This window comes from Bufo bufo, chromosome 4 (assembly GCF_905171765.1).
Source record: "Bufo bufo chromosome 4, aBufBuf1.1, whole genome shotgun sequence".
NCBI lineage: Eukaryota > Metazoa > Chordata > Amphibia > Anura > Bufonidae > Bufo > Bufo bufo.
The window spans coordinates 439,885,281-439,904,080 of record NC_053392.1 but is presented as its reverse complement, the minus strand read 5'-3'; positions in this window follow the sequence as shown (position 1 = coordinate 439,904,080).

Below are 18,800 nucleotides of genomic sequence, written 5' to 3'. Positions count from 1 at the left end.
ACACCCTTAATGACAGGCCACTTTTTACACTTCTGCACTACACTACTTTCACCGTTTATTGCTCGGTCATGCAACTTACCACCCAAATGAATTTTACTCCTTTTCTTCTCACTAATAGAGCTTCCATTTGGTGGTATTTCATTGCTGCTGACATTTTAACTTTTTTTGTTATTAATCGAAATTTAATGAAATTTTTGAAAAAAAAGGACATTTTTCACTTTCAGTTATAATTTCTTTTTTTTTAAACGACATCTATATATAAATTTTTCTCTAAATTTATTGTTCTACATGTCTTTGATAAAAAAAAAATGTTTGGGTAAAAAAAAAAAAATGGTTTGGGTAAAAGTTATAGCGTTTACAAACTATGGTACAAAAATGTGAATTTCCGCTTTTTGAAGCAGCTCTGATTTTCTGAGCACCTGTCATGTTTCCTGAGGTTCTACAATGCCCAGACAGTAGAAAAAACCCACAAATAACCCCATTTTGGAAAGTAGACACCCTAAAGGATTCGCTGATGGGCATAGTGAGTTCATAGAACTTTTTATTTTTTGTCACAAGTTAGCGGAAAATTATGATTTTATTATTTTTTTTCCTTACAAAGTCTCATATTCCACTAACTTGTGACAAAAAATAAAAACTTCCATGAACTCACTATGCCAATAACAAAATACCTTGGGGTGTCTTTTTTCCAAAATGGGGTCACTTGTGGGGTAGTTATACTGCCCTGGCATTTTAGGGGCCTTAATGTGTGGGAAGTAGTTTGAAATCAAAATGTGTAAAAAATGCCCTGTGAAATCCTAAAGGTGCTCTTTGGAATGTGGACCCCTTTGCCCACCTAGGCTGCAAAAAAGTGTCACACATCTGGTATCGCCGTACTCAGAAGAAGTTGGGGAATGTGTTTTGGGGTGTCATTTTACATATACCCATGCTGGGTGAGATAAATATCTCGGTCAAATGCCAACTTTGTATAAAAAAATGGGAAAAGTTGTCTTTTGCCGAGATATTTCTCTCACCCAGCATGGGTATATGTAAAAAGACACCCCAAAACACATTGCCCTACTTCTTCTGAGTACGGCGATACCAGATGTGTGACACTTTTTTGCAGCCTAGGTTGGCAAATAGGCCCACATTCCAAAGAGCACCTTTCGGATTTCACAGGGCATTTTTTACACATTTTGATTTCAAACTACTTCTCACGCATTAGGGCCCCTAAAATGCCTGGGCAGTATTATTACCCCACAAGTGACCCCATTTTGGAAAGAAAACACCCCAAGGTATTTCGTGATGGCATAGTGAGTTCATGAAAGTTGTTATTTTTTGTCACAAGTTAGTGGAATATGAGACTTTGCAAGAAAAAAATAAAATAAAAAAAAATCATTTTCAAATCAAATCAAATTTTCCGCTAACTTGTGACAAAATATAAAAAATTCTAGGAACTCGCTATGCCCCTCACGGAATACCTTGGGGTGTCTTCTTTCCAAAATGGGGTCACTTGTGGGGTAGTTATACTGCCCTGGCATTTTAGGGGCCCTAATGCGTGAGAAGTAGTTTGAAATCCAAATGTGTAAAAAATGCCCTGTGAAATCCGAAAGGTGCTCTTTGGAATGTGGGCCCATTTGCCCACCTAGGCTGCAAAAAAGTGTCACACATCTGGTATCGCCGTACTCAGAAGAAGTAGGGCAATGTGTTTTGGGGTGTCTTTTTACATATACCCATGCTGGGTGAGAGAAATATCTCGGCAAAAGACAACTTTTCCCATTTTTTTATACGTTGGCATTTGACCAAGATATTTATCTCACCCAGCATGGGTATATGTAAAATGACACCCAAAAACACATTGCCCAACTTCTCCTGAGTACGGCGATACCAGATGTGTGCCACTTTTTTTCAGCCTAGATGCTCAAAGGGGCACAAATTCCTTTTAGGAGGGCATTTTTAGACATTTGGATCCCAGACTTCTTCTCACGCTTTAGGGCCCCTAAAATGCAAGGGCAGTATAAATACCCCACATGTGACCCCATTTTGGAAAAAAGACACCCCAAGGTATTCAATGAGGGGCATGGCGAGTTCATAGAATTTTTTATTTTTTTGGCACAAGTTAGCGGAAATAATTTTTTTTTTTTTTTTTCTCACAAAGTCTCTCTTTCCGCTAACTTGGGACAAAAAGTTCAATCTTTCATGGACTCAATATGCCCCTCAGCGAATACCCTGGGGTGTCTTCTTTCCGAAATGGGGTCACATGTGGGGTTTTCATACTGCCCTGGCATTTTAGGGGCCCTAAAGCGTGAGAAGAAGTCTGGAATATAAATGTCTAAAAAAAATTACGCATTTGGATTCCGTGAGGGGTATGGTGAGTTCATGTGAGTTTTTATTTTTTGTCACAAGTTAGTGGAATATGAGACTTTGTAAGAAAGAAAAAAAAAAATAATCATTTTTGCTAATTTGTGCCAAAAAAATGTCAGAATGGAGCCTTACAGGGGGGTGATCAATGACAAGGGGGTGATCAGGGAGTCTATATGGGGTGATCACCACCCTGTCATTGATCACCCCCCTGTAAGGCTCCATTCAGACGTCCGTATGTGTTTAGCAGATCCGCGGTGTCCGTTTTTTGCGGATCCACGGATCCGCAGATCCGCAAAACACATACGGACATCTGAATGGAGCCTTACAGGGGGGTGATCAATGATCACCCCATATAGACTCCTGATCACCCCCCTGTCATTGATCACCCCCCTGTAAGGCTCCATTTAGACGTCCGTATGTGTTTTGTGGATCCGATCCATGGATCCGTGGATCCGGAAAACACATACGGATGTCTGAATGGAGCCTTACAGGGGGGTGATCAATGACAGGGGGGTGATCAATGACAGGGGGGTGATCAGGGAGTCTATATGGGGTGATCACCCCCCCGTCATTGATCACCCCCCTGTAAGGCTCCATTCAGAGGTCCGTATGTGTTTTGCGGATCCATGGATAAGATCCGCAAAACACATACGGACGTCTGAATGGAGCCTTACAGGGGGGTGATCAATCACAGGGTGATGATCAGGGAGTCTATATGGGGTGATCACCCCCCCTGTAAGGCTCCATTCAGACGTCCGAATGTGTTTTGCGGATCCGATCCGTAAAACACATACGGACATCTGAATGGAGCCTTACAGGGGGGTGATCAATGAGAGGGGGGTGATCAGGGAGTCTATATGGGGTGATCACCCCCCTGTCATTGATCACCCCCCTGTAAGGCTCCATTCAGAGGTCCGTATGTGTTTTGCGGATCCATGGATCAGATCCGCAAAACACATACGGACGTTTGAATGGAGCCTTACAGGGGGGTGATCAATCACAGGGGGATGATCAGGGAGTCTATATGGGGTGATCATCCCCCCTGTAAGGCTCCATTCAGACGTCCGTATGTTTTGCGGATCCGATCCATGGATCCGTGGATCCGTAAAACACATACGGATGTCTGAATGGAGCCTTACAGGGGGGTGATCAATGACAGGGGGGTGATCAGGGAGTCTGTATGGGGTGATCACCCCCCTGTCATTGATCACCCCCCTGTAAGGCTCCATTCAGACGTCCGTATGTGTTTTACGGATCCACGGATCCATGGATCGGATCCGCAAAACATACGGACGTCTGAATGGAGGCTTACAGGGGGGTGATCAATGACAGGGGGTGATCAATGACAGGGGGATAATCAGGGAGTTTATATGGGGTGATCAGGGGTTAATTAGGGGTTAATAAGTGACAGGGGGGTGTAGTGTAGTGTGGTGCTTGTTGCTACTTATTACAGAGCTGCCTGTGTCCTCCGGTGGTCGATCCAAGCAAAAGAGACCACCAGAGGACCATGTAGCAGGTATATTAGAAGCTGTTATCAAAACAGCGTCTAATATACCTGTTAGGGGTTAAAAAAATCACATCTACAGCCTGCCAGCGAACGATCGCCGCTGGCAGGCTGGAGATCCACTCGCTTACCTGCAGTTCCTGTGAACGCGCGCGCCTGTGTGCGCGCGTTCACAGGAAATCTGACGTCTCGCGAGATGACGCATATATGCGTGACTCTGCCTGGGTGAGCCGCCTCCGGAACGCGATCCTGCGTTAGGCGGTTCGGAGGCGGTTAACAAAGAAAAAGCCAGCAGCAACAGGTGACTTCGAGGGTCATATGTGTCCCTTTCTCAGGCTCTCAGAGATATAAGCACGCATAGCGACCCTTTCAGTTTGGGAGAGATTGTATAAACGAGATTTAGGCAGCTTGGCGCCTGGGATGAGATTAATAGGGCAATCGTACTCCCTGTGAGGGGGCAGCTCCTGAACACCACTCTCAGAAAACACATCCAAAAATTCAGAGAGAAAAGATGGTACAGTCTTAGTAGAAACCTCTGAAACAGATGTCGTGAGGCAATTCTCTCTGCAAAAGTCACTCCAACCATTTATTTGCCTCGCTTGCCAATCAATGGTGGGGTTATGTTTAGTGAGCCAGGGTAGCCCCAACACTAGAGGAGTAGGCAACCCGCTTAGGAGGAAACATGACACATCCTCAACATGAGTATCACTCACAATCAAACGGATATTGTGAACTATGCCCTTTAACGATTTCTGAGAAAGTGGAGCGGAATCAATAGAAAAAACAGGTATATCCTTTCCCAAAGTGCATACATGTGTTATAGCAAACTGATTATCAATGAGATTGACAGCTGCTCCACTATCTACAAAAATCTCACAAAAAATGTTCTTGCTCTCTAGCGCCACCCTGGCAGGTAGGACAAAACGGGAACTACAAGCAAACGGAAAACCTTCAATTTCCGCATCAACCTTGCCAATAGTAACAGATTAAAAGTTTTTAGAGGATTTTTTTCTTTTTGTTTCTTTATTACTCTCAAAAAACTGCCTGAATCTCCTAGAGGGACAAACATTAGCCAAATGATTTATACCTCCACAACAGAAACAAACCCTCCTCTGAGAGCTGAATCTTCTATTGTCAGAGGCAAGCAAACCCAGCTGCATGGGCTCCTGCTCAGAGGGGATTGAGAGAGACTGAGACCCCAGCGCACTGAAAGAGACCGCCGCACTGTCCTTGGAGTGAGTATGACAGGAAGGAGTGATCTCTCCTCTCTCTCTAAGACGCCTGTCAATACGAACGGCCTGAGACATGGCAGAGTCCAAGGAGGTAGGTCTCTCATGAAAAGCAAATGCATCTTTCAATCCCTCTGAAAGACCATGGCAAAATTGACTTCGGCGTGCAGCATCATTCCAACCAGTATCAGCTGCCCATCTCCGAAATTCTGAACAGTATATCTCTGCGGACTGTTTACCCTGGCATAAAAGACGTAGTCAAGACTCAGCCAGAGCAATACGATCCGGATCATCATATATCTGACCCAGGGCTAATAAAAATTCATCCACTGAACGGAGGGGCCGTGCCCCCACCGGCAGCGAAAAGGCCCAAGACTGAGCGTTATCCCTGAGCAGCGAGATGATGATCCCCACCCTCCGCTCCTCATCACCAGAGGAATGGGGAAGTAGGCGAAAATGGAGTTTGCAAGCCTCTCTAAGGCCTCATGCACACGACCGTTGTGTGCATCCGTGGCCGTTGTGCCGTTTTCAGTTTTTTTTCGCGGACCCATTGACTTTCAATGGGTCCGTGGAAAAATCGGAAAATGCACCGTTTTGCAGCCGCATCCGTGATCCGTGTTTCCTGTCCGTCAATAAAATAGGACCTGTCCTATTTTTTTGATGGACAACGGTTCACGGACCCATTCAAGTCAATTGGTCCGTGAAAGAACACGGATGCACACAAGATTGGCATCCGCGTCCGTGATCCGTGGCCGTAGGTTACTTTCATACAGACGGATCCGAAGATCTGTCTGCATAAAAGCTTATTCGGAGATGAGTTTTCACTTCGTGAAAACTCATATCCGACAGTATATTCTAACACAGAGGCGTTCCCATAGTTATGGGGACGCTTCTAGTTAGAATATGCTACGAACTGTGTACATAACTGCCCCCTGCTGCCTGGCAGCACCCGATCTCTTACAGGGGGCTGTGATCCGCACAATTAACCCCTCAGGTGCTGCACCTGAGGGGTTAATTGTGGATATCATAGCCCCCTATAAGAGATCAGGGGCTGACAGGCAGCAAGGGGCAGACCCCCCTCCCTCCCCAGTTTAAATATTATTGGTGGCCAGTGTGCGGCCCCCGCCGGCCCCCCCTCTATTGTATTAATATCATTGGTGGCCAGTGTGCGGCCTCCCCTCTCCCCCCCCATCATTGGTGGCAGCGGAGAGTTCCGATCGGAGTCCCAGTTTAATCGCTGGGGCTCCGATCGGTAACCATGGCAACCAGGACACTACTGCAGGCCTGGTTGCCATGGTTACTTAGCAATATTACAATATTAGAAGCATCATACTTACCTGCTGCGCTGTCTGTGACCGGCCGGGAGCTCCTCCTACTGGTAAGTGACAGATCATTAAGCAATGCGCCGCACAGACCTGTCACTTACCAGTAGGAGGAGCTCCCGGACGGTCACGGATCACAGAAAAGCGGAACCTGTTTTTGCGGACCGCAAAAAAAAACGGTCTTGTGCATGAGGCCTAAAACAAACAAAATTCTCACTACCCCCGGAGAACCTATCCGGAAGCGAGATTTTAGGCTCAGAACAAATTCCATGAACGCAAGCAGAAACGGTAACCTCAAACTGAGAGACAGTTTTCCGGAGATCTGCTACCTCCAGTGAAAGACCCTGCATGCGGTCAATCAAGGTTGAAACCGGATTCATGCTTAAGACGGTTTTGGTGGTTTATAATGTCACGGATGGTGTTAAAGAAAACTAGAAGACACAAATGAAGATCCGACTGACTTGATCCAAAACTAAGGAACAAAAGGGTAAGCCCTGTAACAACCCTAGCTCTCTCCCTTACTGCTCAGCCTTTGCAAAAATCTCAATGGTAGAAAATTGCATACCCTCATTCCTCGACTGTATGACACCTGAACACCCTATAATAGTGAGGGGACACGACCACCGGCTCCCTACACTTAATACGGAGGGAGTCAGGGTCACCTAGGATCAAGCCCACAGGAAAACAGGAATAAAGAAACAGAATTATCTTGTGGATGCAGCAGTAACAGCTTCTAGCATCAGCACACTCCAGGAAGTTGTATAAACCGCAAAGTGATGCAGTATGGGAGGGGATTTAAAGGAATGCAATCAGTGAAACTAGATGACAGCTGAGAGAGGGAAACGAGATGACAAAACGAAAGCAAAACAAAAGAACCTCAAGCAGGAGGTTCTGAAGAACATCTGTCAGAGCTTCTCAGATGTCTGGCAGTGACAATCTTTCACACGGAAGAGTTTTCCGCGCAGGTGCAATGTGTGAGGTGAACGCATTGCACCCTCACTGAATCTGGACCCTTTCATTTGTATGGGGCTGTGCACATGAACGGTGATTTTCACACATCACTTGTGCGTTGCGTGAAAATCGCAGCATGCTCTATATTGTGCGTTTTTCACGCAACGCAGGCCCCATAAAAGTGAATGGGGCTGCAGGAAAATCGCAAGCATCCACAAGCAAGTGCGGATGAGGTGCGATTTTCACGCATGGTTGCTAAGTGACGATCGAGATGGGGACCCGATAATTATTATTTTCCCTTATAACATGGTTATAAGTGAAAATAATAGCATTCTTAATACAGAATGTTTTGTAAAATAGTGATGGAGTTTTTTTATTTTTTATTTAACTCACCTTATCCACTTGTTCGCTCAGCCCGGCTTCTCTTCTTTCTTTCTCCGCGCTCATCACATGGTCCATCACCATGGTGATGGACCATTTGAGGAGCGCAGTGACGTCACCAAAGGTCCTTTTCCTCCCAGGTCCTCAAAGAAGAAGAAAAGAATGAAGACGAGCCGGGCTTCGCGAACAAGTGGATGAGGTGAGTTTAATTTAAAAAAAAAATTTAACCCCTCCATCTTAGCATTATGTATTAAGAATGCTATTATTTTCCCTTATAACCATGTTATAAGGGAAAATAATAAAATTTACACCGCCTAACCCAAACCCGAACTTCTGTGAAGAAGTTCGGGTTTGGGTCTGGGTACCAAACATGCCGATTTTTCTCACACGCGTGCAAAACTCATTAAAACTCTTTGCACTCGCATGAAAAAATCACGCATTTTCCCGCAACGCACCCGCATACTATCCAGCCCTCACATGCGACTTAAATAGTCCTGCAGAAAACAAGCAGTCACACAGTTATGCGTTCTGAAAAATCAGAAAGGCATCAGTGAAAAAAAAAGTCCAATAAAAACTGACAGTTTATCCATTTTAATGGACGTTTTTTCACTTGAATGTAGCCTAAGGGATTGAAATGCATTCACTCACCTGAATTGTGCACCAACTATATTTATGTCAGACATAAAATCTACAGTACTATAAAAAGTGACATTTTTTGGAGTGTTTTTCCAGTTTTAATGTACCTTTTAGGTGTTTAAAGAGGACCTGTCACAAGCAATAGGCTTTGATGCTACTTAGCGGCTAGAACTCATGTCCCGGTATTATCTTTAATTTTGGGGGGACATTGGTATTAAACATCGGCGTAGCTATAAATGACTGGGCCCCACAGCAAATTTTTGAATGGGGCCCCCCTCCCCCAGTAATTTTTTCGCAACCCCTTCCTTTCATGCTGCCCCCATTCATGTGGTTAGTAAAGATCGCTCTCTCAGACCAGGCCCGGCAGCTGTTCCTTATGTTTCCTACACTGTCTATACTGTCACTGTATATCATTTCATTGTGTAATACTGTTGAGGGGGCCCTGACAAAATCTTTTAGTCCTCCTCCTCCTGGATGGGCCCCTTTTGGGTCAGGGCCCCAAAGCAGCCGCTTCCCCTGCTTCCCCTATAGCTATGCCCCTGGTATTAAAGTGACATGCATTATCTAACAATGTTCTGCTGAAGATGACCTATGGGTATTTTGTTTGAACCCCACAAGTATTGTATTACTGAGTAGTCTAATACCTGCCATTAGTGTACTTTCCATATAAATTTTTGGTGTGTTTAAATAGTTACATAATATAATTCTACAATAGTAGCATAGATATTGAGGTTTCTTACAGAAATAACACACATAACGTATAACATGGCTGTGTAATGATCTTTCTATAGAAAAAAATAAAAAGAACTGTGTGCAGTCTTTTATTTTCTAGACATGCAATTAAAATTGATATTGCTTAAATGAATTTAAAGTGTCTTTTTATTGAAGAAATAAAGGTATTCTAAAATAAAGAAAAGATTACAGTCCAAACATTGATTTACTTGAAAATGCATAGTTCTGTGGAGTTTCCTCAACTCAAAAATATATTGTAAAAAATGGGAAAATGGAACTCTTTTTAAATAATTCTAAAGGAATTAGCGCTCTATTTAAACAGCTTGAGACTCCATTATATAAAATCTGTTTCCAGAGATGCACCTCTGTTGAGTGGGTGTCCCAATTAAGAAAATCTTGATGAAAAGGAACACAGTGTATTAACGAATAGGCCGCCTTGGTTAATAAACTTCCATTCTTAATAACATGATTCTGGAGAACAGCATGAACTAAGTGCTGTCTTGCTGAGGAAAGTATAACTAATTCTCATTGAACTGCATCCAGGAGAATCGTTAAGTCCCAGATCCTTGCATACCTTCACAGATGGCTATGCCGTACAAAGAGCCACACTGAATTAGGGTACTATTAACATGTATTATTTATTATAATGAACATTCATTTCTAGGTAGTTTTGTTCTAACAAAATGTGTGTGTGTGTATATATATATATATACACTCACCTAAAGAATTATTAGGAACACCTGTTCTATTTCTCATTAATGCAATTATCTAGTCAACCAATCACATGGCAGTTGCTTCAATGCATTTAGGGGTGTGGTCCTGGTCAAGACAATCTCCTAAACTCCAAACTGAATGTCAGAAAGGGAAAGAAAGGTGATTTAAGCAATTTTGAGCGTGGCATGGTTGTTGGTGCCAGACTGGCCGGTCTGAGTATTTCACAATCTGCTCAGTTACTGGAATTTTCACGCACAACCATTTCTAGGGTTTACAAAGAATGGTGTAAAAAGGGAAAAACATCCAGTATGTGGCAGTCCTGTGGGCAAAAATGCCTTGCTAGAGGTCAGAGGATGCTAGAGGTCAGAGGAGAATGGGCCGACTGATTCAAGCTGATAGAAGAGCAACGTTGACTGAAATAACCACTCGTTACAACCGAGGTATGCAGCAAAGCATTTGTGAAGCCACAACACGCACAACCTTGAGGCGGATGGGCTACAACAGCAGAAGACCCCACCGGGTACCACTCATCTCCACTACAAATAGGAAAAAGAGGCTATAATTTGCATGAGCTCACCAAAATTGGACTGTTGAAGACTGGAAAAATGTTGCCTGGTCTGATGAGTCTCGATTTCTGTTGAGACATTCAAATGGTAGAGTCCGAATTTGGCGTAAACAGAATGAGAACATGTATCCATCCTCTGATGGCTACTTCCAGCAGGATAATGCACCATGTCACAAAGCTCGAATCATTTCAAATTGGTTTCTTAAACATGACAATGAGTTCACTGTACTAAAATGGCCCCCACAGTCACCAGATCTCAACCCAATAGAGCATCTTTGGGATGTGGTGGAACGGGAGCTTCGTGCCCTGGATGTGCATCCCTCAAATCTCCATCAACTGCAAGATGCTATCCTATCAATATGGGCCAACATTTCTAAAGAATGCTATCAGCACCTTGTTGAATCAATGCCACATAGAATTAAGGCAGTTCTGAAGGCAAAAGGGGGTCCAACACCGTATTAGTATGGTGTTCCTAATAATTCTTTAGGTGAGTGTATATACCATAACATTATAATAATGTTGATTATCTCTTGTGACAATGATGCAGTACATTACAGCAAGTAAAAAGTCAGTTCTTGATGCCTTGGAAGAAAATGTGCAAAAATAAGGATCTGACCAACTTGTGATATGTGATGGCTAGATGACTGGGTCAGAATATCTCCGAATTGGCATGTCTTGTGGAATAATCCTATTTCCGATAAACAGTATATTTAAGGCTACTTTCACACTAGCATTTTTGCTGGATCGGGCAGGGTCCAGCAAAAACGCTTCCGTTTCTGATAATACAACCATCTGCATCTGTTATGAACGGATTCGGTTGTATTATCTTTAACATAGCCTGAACTCCATTGAAAGTTAATGGGAGACGGATCCGATTTCTATTGTGTCAGATAAAACAGATCCGTTCCCATTGTCTTGCATTGTGGGTCATGACGGATCTGTCTTGCTTCGCATCCCAGGACGGAAAGCAAACCGCAGCATTCTGCGGTTTGCTCTCCGGTATGAGAACGGAATGGAATGCATTTTGGAGCATTCCATTCTGTTCAGTTATGTTTTGTCCCTATTGACAATGAATGGGGACAAAACTGAAGAGTTTTTTTTCCGATATTGAGACCCTATGATGGATCTCAATACCGGAAAATATTAACGCTAGTGGGAAATTAGCCTAACCCAGTGTCAAGTTAATGTTGTCCATTGTCCATTGTCAAGTTAAAGCTGACCACTGCTAGCTTTTATTAAGCTGCTTTTTGTCACCTGGTCACCAAGGGGCTCCTATTCCTTCATTTAAATGACATTTTTCAGATATAGAATTTAGAAATATTAGCATGTCTTGTTTGTTTTAAACCCTGCCACATCATCTTAATGGAGTTTAAGTCAGGATTTTGAGTAGGTCACTTTTCAGACACTGGACTTGCTCTTGTGTTGGTTCATTGTCTTGCTGCATAACCCATATGCTCAACCGATAGATCATGGAGTGATCATTGTCTAATCTCCTTCAGGATTATCTAGTAGAGTGCAGAATTCAAGGTTCTATCAAATAATGCCCTGATGCAGCAAAGTGTTGCTATATCATCACACTGCCACCACTATAATTTACTTTTTGAATGATTTTCTTATTGTGGAAAGCAGTATTAGTTTTACATCATATCAAAAAGGATCCATGTCTTCTAAACTTTCCATTTTAGTAACAAGAGGGTTATTGCTCCTCAGTGTTTTCTAAGCTAGTGTGAGATTTATGGTTCTCTTGGAAAAATATTAGTAGGTGTCAGGATCACAGACTTAGATTAAGGATGGGAGCCTACAAGGTCACGCTGGACCTTCCTTTGTCATAGAAAATACAACATCTCAAAAACTGAGCAGGCACTATCATCAACAGGTCTCAGATGTAAAGGCTGTATTAGACAGCCCGATTCTGCAGATGATTTGAAATGTGTTTCTCCTTTGGGTAATATCAGGTTTTTCTGGTGAAATATAGGTTAAAGGGTTATCCCCATTTGGACATTAGGGGCATAATGCTTGAAGATGCCCCCAATGTCTGATAGATACAGATTCCTCCTCTGGGACCCACACCTATACTTATTGCAGAACTCGCAAAGTGCCGGAGGGCTCACCACACATGCTTCGCTGCCCTCCATTAATTTCTAGGGACTGCTGAAAAATTTGGAAGTCCCATTGAAATGAATGAGAAGCAAAGCGCACCTCACAAGTGTGGCCGCTAGTGTTGGACGAGCTTCGCATATACTCGAGCGCGATGCCGAGTCTCCTGCCCGTACGTTTGTTGGCTGCTATGCAGCCAATAAAAGTGCAGGTAAGTACTGCCATTCACTGTAATGCCGTAGCCATGTTGGCTACTGGAATTACAATGATTAGCTGGCCGTAACACGTCATCGGGTGCTATATAGCACCCGATGACACGTATTCTGCTCAGTTTTAGTCAGGGAGAGCTCTGCTGAAGAAGGGACAGATTGTTTAGGGAGTGAAATACTAATATTTTTATTGAAAAAAACTTGTTAGAGATCCAAAAGTCCTTTTAAGGACTATTGTATCTGGCAGCAATATAATTATTAGCACAACCTACGCTAAATTGCGTGGAATTGTTAGAGACCCAAAAGTCCTTTTAAGGACTATAGTTGTATCTGGCAGCAATATATACTTTTAGCGCAACCTGCTAAAAAGTATTGCTTGTATTGTTATAGTTAACAAGTGACCACTACATCTTATGTGTTAAATGTCCACCATCGGTATTACTGACGGTCACGGACATTAGCCGTGTGTGTATGCAGCCACACAAAGCAGGTGGCCACGGCGCCCGCATAAGGATTGATCCATGTTTAATTATTCTGCTGGATGAAGTATAGCTACGTCATTGGGTGTGAAACGGTAAATGATTATGGCACAAATTATAGTGGTTACATCACACTACATTGTCTGTAACATGTATGTATGGATAGCAGACAAATATCTCTCATATGCACATAGCACCTCTATTTTCGTGCTACACACTGTATATCCCACGCTATAAAACCCACACCAACCCCACCTCCCCCTTAAACCCTCCACCACTTTAAACCCCCCTCCATCAACTTACCCCCCCACCTCCTCACTCACACACAGTTTATGAGAAGTAATGATGGACCTCCAGTATTTCAGTATTCGCTGGTTCATTTACCATAACCCAGGGTGCACCACGTGGGGGCGAACCAGCTGTACACCCCATACCGTACCGTCACCTCACTACACAGGTACACCTCTCCTCAGATGGCCATTGTCCAATACCCCATTGCTCATACCCCACACACATACAATTTAAATACAATGTAATGTTATAACGGTAACCTAAAATCAAATATTTTCCATTTATAGCCATAATTTCTTTTCAATTTTGATGACATGATCACATTAATTACTAATACTTGTATTTTAATAGTTTTGGATTACATGTATGCATGTTGTACAAGGTCTATGATTGGACTTGGTCCCGTCACGCGTGCTGCTAAGAGCACCACAGTCCGCAGTATTCGGTTTGAATTGTGGCACACACATGACCACCGGCACAAGAAAATAGTCATAGTGAATAAGTGGTGCGACCATAAGCGGCGCCATGACTATTACCCTGTTTCCATGTAACGGCGGCTGCTGTATGTAATGATAATGAATTATTACTTTGGCCCAGACTAAATTGTCCGTACTGTAACCCCATTGGTTACAATAAAACAAAACACAACAAATTTTATAGAACAATAAAGTTTAATAAAACAATCTTTAAATAAAGATAAATATTAATTAAAGAGGACTTTTCACCAGAATAAAACCTCTAAAGTGACTATACAGACGTGTAGAGCGGCGCCCAGGGATCCCCCTGCACTTACTGTTATCCCTGGGCGCCGCTCCGTTCGCCCGATATAGCCTCCGGTATCTTCATAGTTAGGCTCCACCCAGGGGAACCTGACGGCGTCTCTTTCTCCTATTCTGTAGCGCTGGCCAATCACAGCGCTCAGCTCATAGCCTGAGAGTTTTTTTTTTCTCTCAGGCTATGAGCTGAGCGCTGCGATTGGTCAGCGCTACAGCATAGGAGAAAGAGACGCCGGCAGGTTCCCCTGGGTGGAGCCTAACTATGAAGATACCGGAGGCTATACCGGGCGAACGGAGCGGCGCCCGGGGATAACAGTAAGTGCAGGGGGATCCCAGGGCGCCGCTCTACACGTCTGTATAGTCAGTTTAGAGGTTTTTTTCTGGTGAAAGGTCCTCTTTAACATAAATAACAGAAGCAAAAAAAAAAATGAAAAAAATGGTAAACTTTTCATTTTTTTCTGCTCTTGGAGCAGTTCATCAAGGGCCTTTTGGTTGGCCTCCTCCATTAGGCCGAGCTGGTTGGATAATTGGAGCTTCAGCTCCCTTGTCTTACCATCCGCAGCGCCCTGAACTCCTTCATCCGTTGGCGCTGCTCCCGCTGCACTTTTTTAATTTTTTTATCATGTTGTTGTGCGCTGTAAAAGTAAATGAAATAAAAATTTGAAATGTCCTTTAAAAGACAATCATTGATTGGTGAATAAAGCAGATGAAGTCCTGTCTGACCCAGGAAGAAGTACATCAGCGACTTAAAAAGATTAAAATAGACAAATCGCCAGGACCGGATGGCATACACCCCCGTATCCTAAGGGAATTAAGAAATGTCATAGCCAGACCCTTATTTCTGATATTTGCGGACTCTATACTGACAGGGAATGTCCCACAGGATTGGCGCATGGCAAATGTGGTGCCAATATTCAAAAAGGGTTCAGAAACAGAGCCTGGAAACTATAGGCCGGTAAGTTTAACATCTGTTGTGGGTAAACAGTTTGAAGGTTTTCTAAGAGATGCTATCTTAGAGCATCTCAACGGAAATAAGCAAATAACGCCATATCAGCATGGCTTCATGAGGGATCGGTCATGTAAAACTAATTTAATCAGTTTCTATGAGGAGGTAAGTTCTAGACTTGACAGCGGCGATTCAATAGATGTCGTATATCTGGACTTCTCCAAAGCATTTGACACTGTACCACATAAAACGTTAGTATATAAAATGAGAATGCTCGGACTGGGAGAAAACGTCTGTAAGTGGGTAAGTAACTGGCTCAATGATAGAAAACAGAGGGTGGTTATTAATGGTACACACTCAGACTGGGTCACTGTCACTAGTGGGGTACCTCAGGGGTCAGTATTGGGCCCTATTCTCTTCAATATATTTATTAATGATCTTGTAGAAGGCTTGCATAGTAATATATAAATTTTCGCAGATGACACTAAACTGTGTAAAGTAATTGACACGGAAGAGGACAGTATACTACTACAGAGTGATCTGGATAGATTGGAGGCTTGGGCAGATAAGTGGCAGATGAGGTTTAACACTGACAAATGTAAAGTTATGCACATGGGAAAGAATAATGCAAGTCACCCGTATATACTAAATGTTAAAACACTGGGTAACACTGACATGGAAAAGGATCTAGGAATTTTAATAAACATCAAACTAAGCTGCAAAAAACAGTGTCAGGCAGTTGCTGCCAAGGCCAATAAGATAATGGGCTGCATCAAAAGGGGCATAGATGCCCGTGATGAGAACATAGTCCTACCACTTTACAAATCATTAGTCAGACCACACATGGAGTACTGTGTAAAGTTCTGGGCTCCTGTGAACAAGGCAGACATAGCAGAGCTGGAGAGGGTCCAGAGGAGGGCAACTAAAGTAATAACAGGAATGGGGCAACTACAGTACCCTGAAAGATTATAAAAATTAGGGTTATTCACTTTAGAAAAAAGACGACTGAGGGGAGATCTAATAACTATGTATAAATATATCAGGGGTCAGTACAGAGATCAATCCCATCATCTATTTATCCCCTGTGACTGTGACAAGGGGACATCTTCTGCGTCTGGAGGAAAGAAGGTTTGTACACAAACATAGAAGAAGATTCTTTACGGTAAGAGCAGTGAGACTATAGAACTATCTGCCTGAGGAGGTGGTGATTGTGAGTACAATAAAGGAATTCAAGAGGGGCCTGGATGTATTTATCGAGTGTAATAATATTACAGGCTATAGCTACTAGAGAGAGGTTGTTGATCCAGGGAGTTATTCTGATGCCTGATTGGAGTCGGGAAAGAATTTTTTATTCCCCTAAAGTGGGGAAAATTGGCTTCTACCTTCCAGGTTTTTTTTTGCCTTCCTCTGCATCAACTTGCAGGATAACAGGCCGAACTGGATGGACAGATGTATTTTTTCGGCCTTATGTACTATGTTACTATGTTACTATGTTAATCCGTTATATATTGGTTTAGTTAGGATTAATAATAGTTCTTTTGACTTTAGGGTTATGGACTTAGTAGTTAAGTTAATGCTTTTTATGTAGATTAATTACTTTATAGGGTTCATGTTTTATATTACTGTTGTGTGTTGTAAGTTCTTTGTTGCCTGTTTTATAGTTTTTACACCATTTTTTAGATAATTATTAATATGGTTTTGTGCACTTTATTTTTTAGTCTTAGAAAATTTTTATATATTGGATGCTCGTTAAATCTTAATTCAATTGTAGGCCTCATTGAGATACTTTACGGAAATCAGTTCACCAGTAACATCAGCTTGCTGTAAAATAAAAAATTTACGTGGATTTAATTAGGGTCTGGGTTTTAGGACTAAGTACCCAGACAGATATAGTGGCACAGGTCACTCCCGTACTCCATCAAGGGTTTTTATAAAGTGGGGATTAAAAATGACCAAAGGTACCAAAAATACCAAGATAAACAAGGAAAGCAAAAAAAAAAGGTAACGGTACACAAATTAATCTATGGTGGGATCTGGATGGCATAATGATTACCCCTATGTTTGATTTCACTTGATTTGGTGTTATATGAAACTACAAATTAAGTCTTTCAGATGGTTTACAGTTGAGTACGTTAATAGCTAGGATGAGTTAGCGGGGGTATTGGTTCGCAAGGTAATGTTGCAGGTTTATTGAAATGAGGTGGACCAAGTCAACTGTTTTGACATTGGATAAGGGTTTACATCTTATATCCGTATCTCGCTGTGAGTGTATGTATATATTTTAAAGGAATAATCAGCTACGTGTCCCACCATGTACTAAATCCGTGCTGGAGATTTTTTTTTGAAAACCAACTAATTTATTTATCTCAAATAGCCAACGCTACCATTGTACCTGAATACCAGTATAGTCTGTCTTCCACACAATTATCATTTTGCTGTAACAACCTTCCTACATTCAAGATGCTGACTGTGCTGTTAATAGTGTGCCTGCAAAGCTGTATGGTAGGAAATGTCTAAAGCCGATTAGTACACCTTAGACCTTTTCAAGGGTATAAGGCCCACAGAGAGGGCTCTGAGTGTCGCCTCTAGCACCCGTTCCATCTAGCACCCGTTCGACACCACTGAACTAAGTTATCAGTTGTAAAAGGGATAGAAATACTTATTTGCATAACTGAACAAATAAATAACAATAGGTGGGTGATAGAAAATTAATGTAAGCAACGTACCTGGACAATTTTTGTCTCTGACCTATTTGATCAGATCCATCCTGTGTCTTTTAAGGTCCGACCATTTTTTTAACATAGCATTTTTGGAATGAACCTTTCCATGCAAATGCCACAGCCGGCGTGCTTCTCTCCGTACTATGGCCTGTTTCTCTAAACGGCATTTTAGATCATCATATCCCTTCTCCAACATAGTCTGCAAGATAACAATTAAAGGATGTAATCCCAAAGTTGTAAAATACAATTATTAGTAATTATAGTCATGTCAACCATCAAAAATAAAATTTTATATCAAAACGGTGAAAGAGTAGATATTTATATGGAACTATATGAAAGTAAAATAAAAATAAAAACATTTATATTTATATATAAGAACTAAACTCCACAGTGGACGCCACTTTAACAGTGACTTTCACAGATACCCCCACTTTAACAGTGATTTTCAACAATGGCCTCCCATTTAACAGTGACTTGAACAGTGGCTGCCCCTTTAAGAGTGACTTGAAGAGTGGCCGCCTCTTTAAACCCTTAGGGACGCATGACGTACCGGTACGGCATGTTTCCCGAGTCCTTAAGGACCTATTACGTACCGGTACGTCATGGGTTTAAACCGCGATTGCGGCGCGGCGGGGGTTAATCGGAACAGGAAATCATTCAGCGGGAATCCTGTCACAATGCCGGGGGGTCATGTGACCCCCCCGTATCGACGATCGCCGCAAACTGCAGGTCAATTCAGACCTGCGGTTTGCGGCTTTACCTGCGGTTGCGGCGGCTGTACGGCGGTGCCATCGGTTCCCCATGCGGCTGTGGGGGGGACCCGATGGCATGGAAGGCAGCGCGATGTCTAAGGAAGGCATCGCGCTGCCTTCCGGTGAAGAGCCTGTGAGATCCAGCCCCCTGGA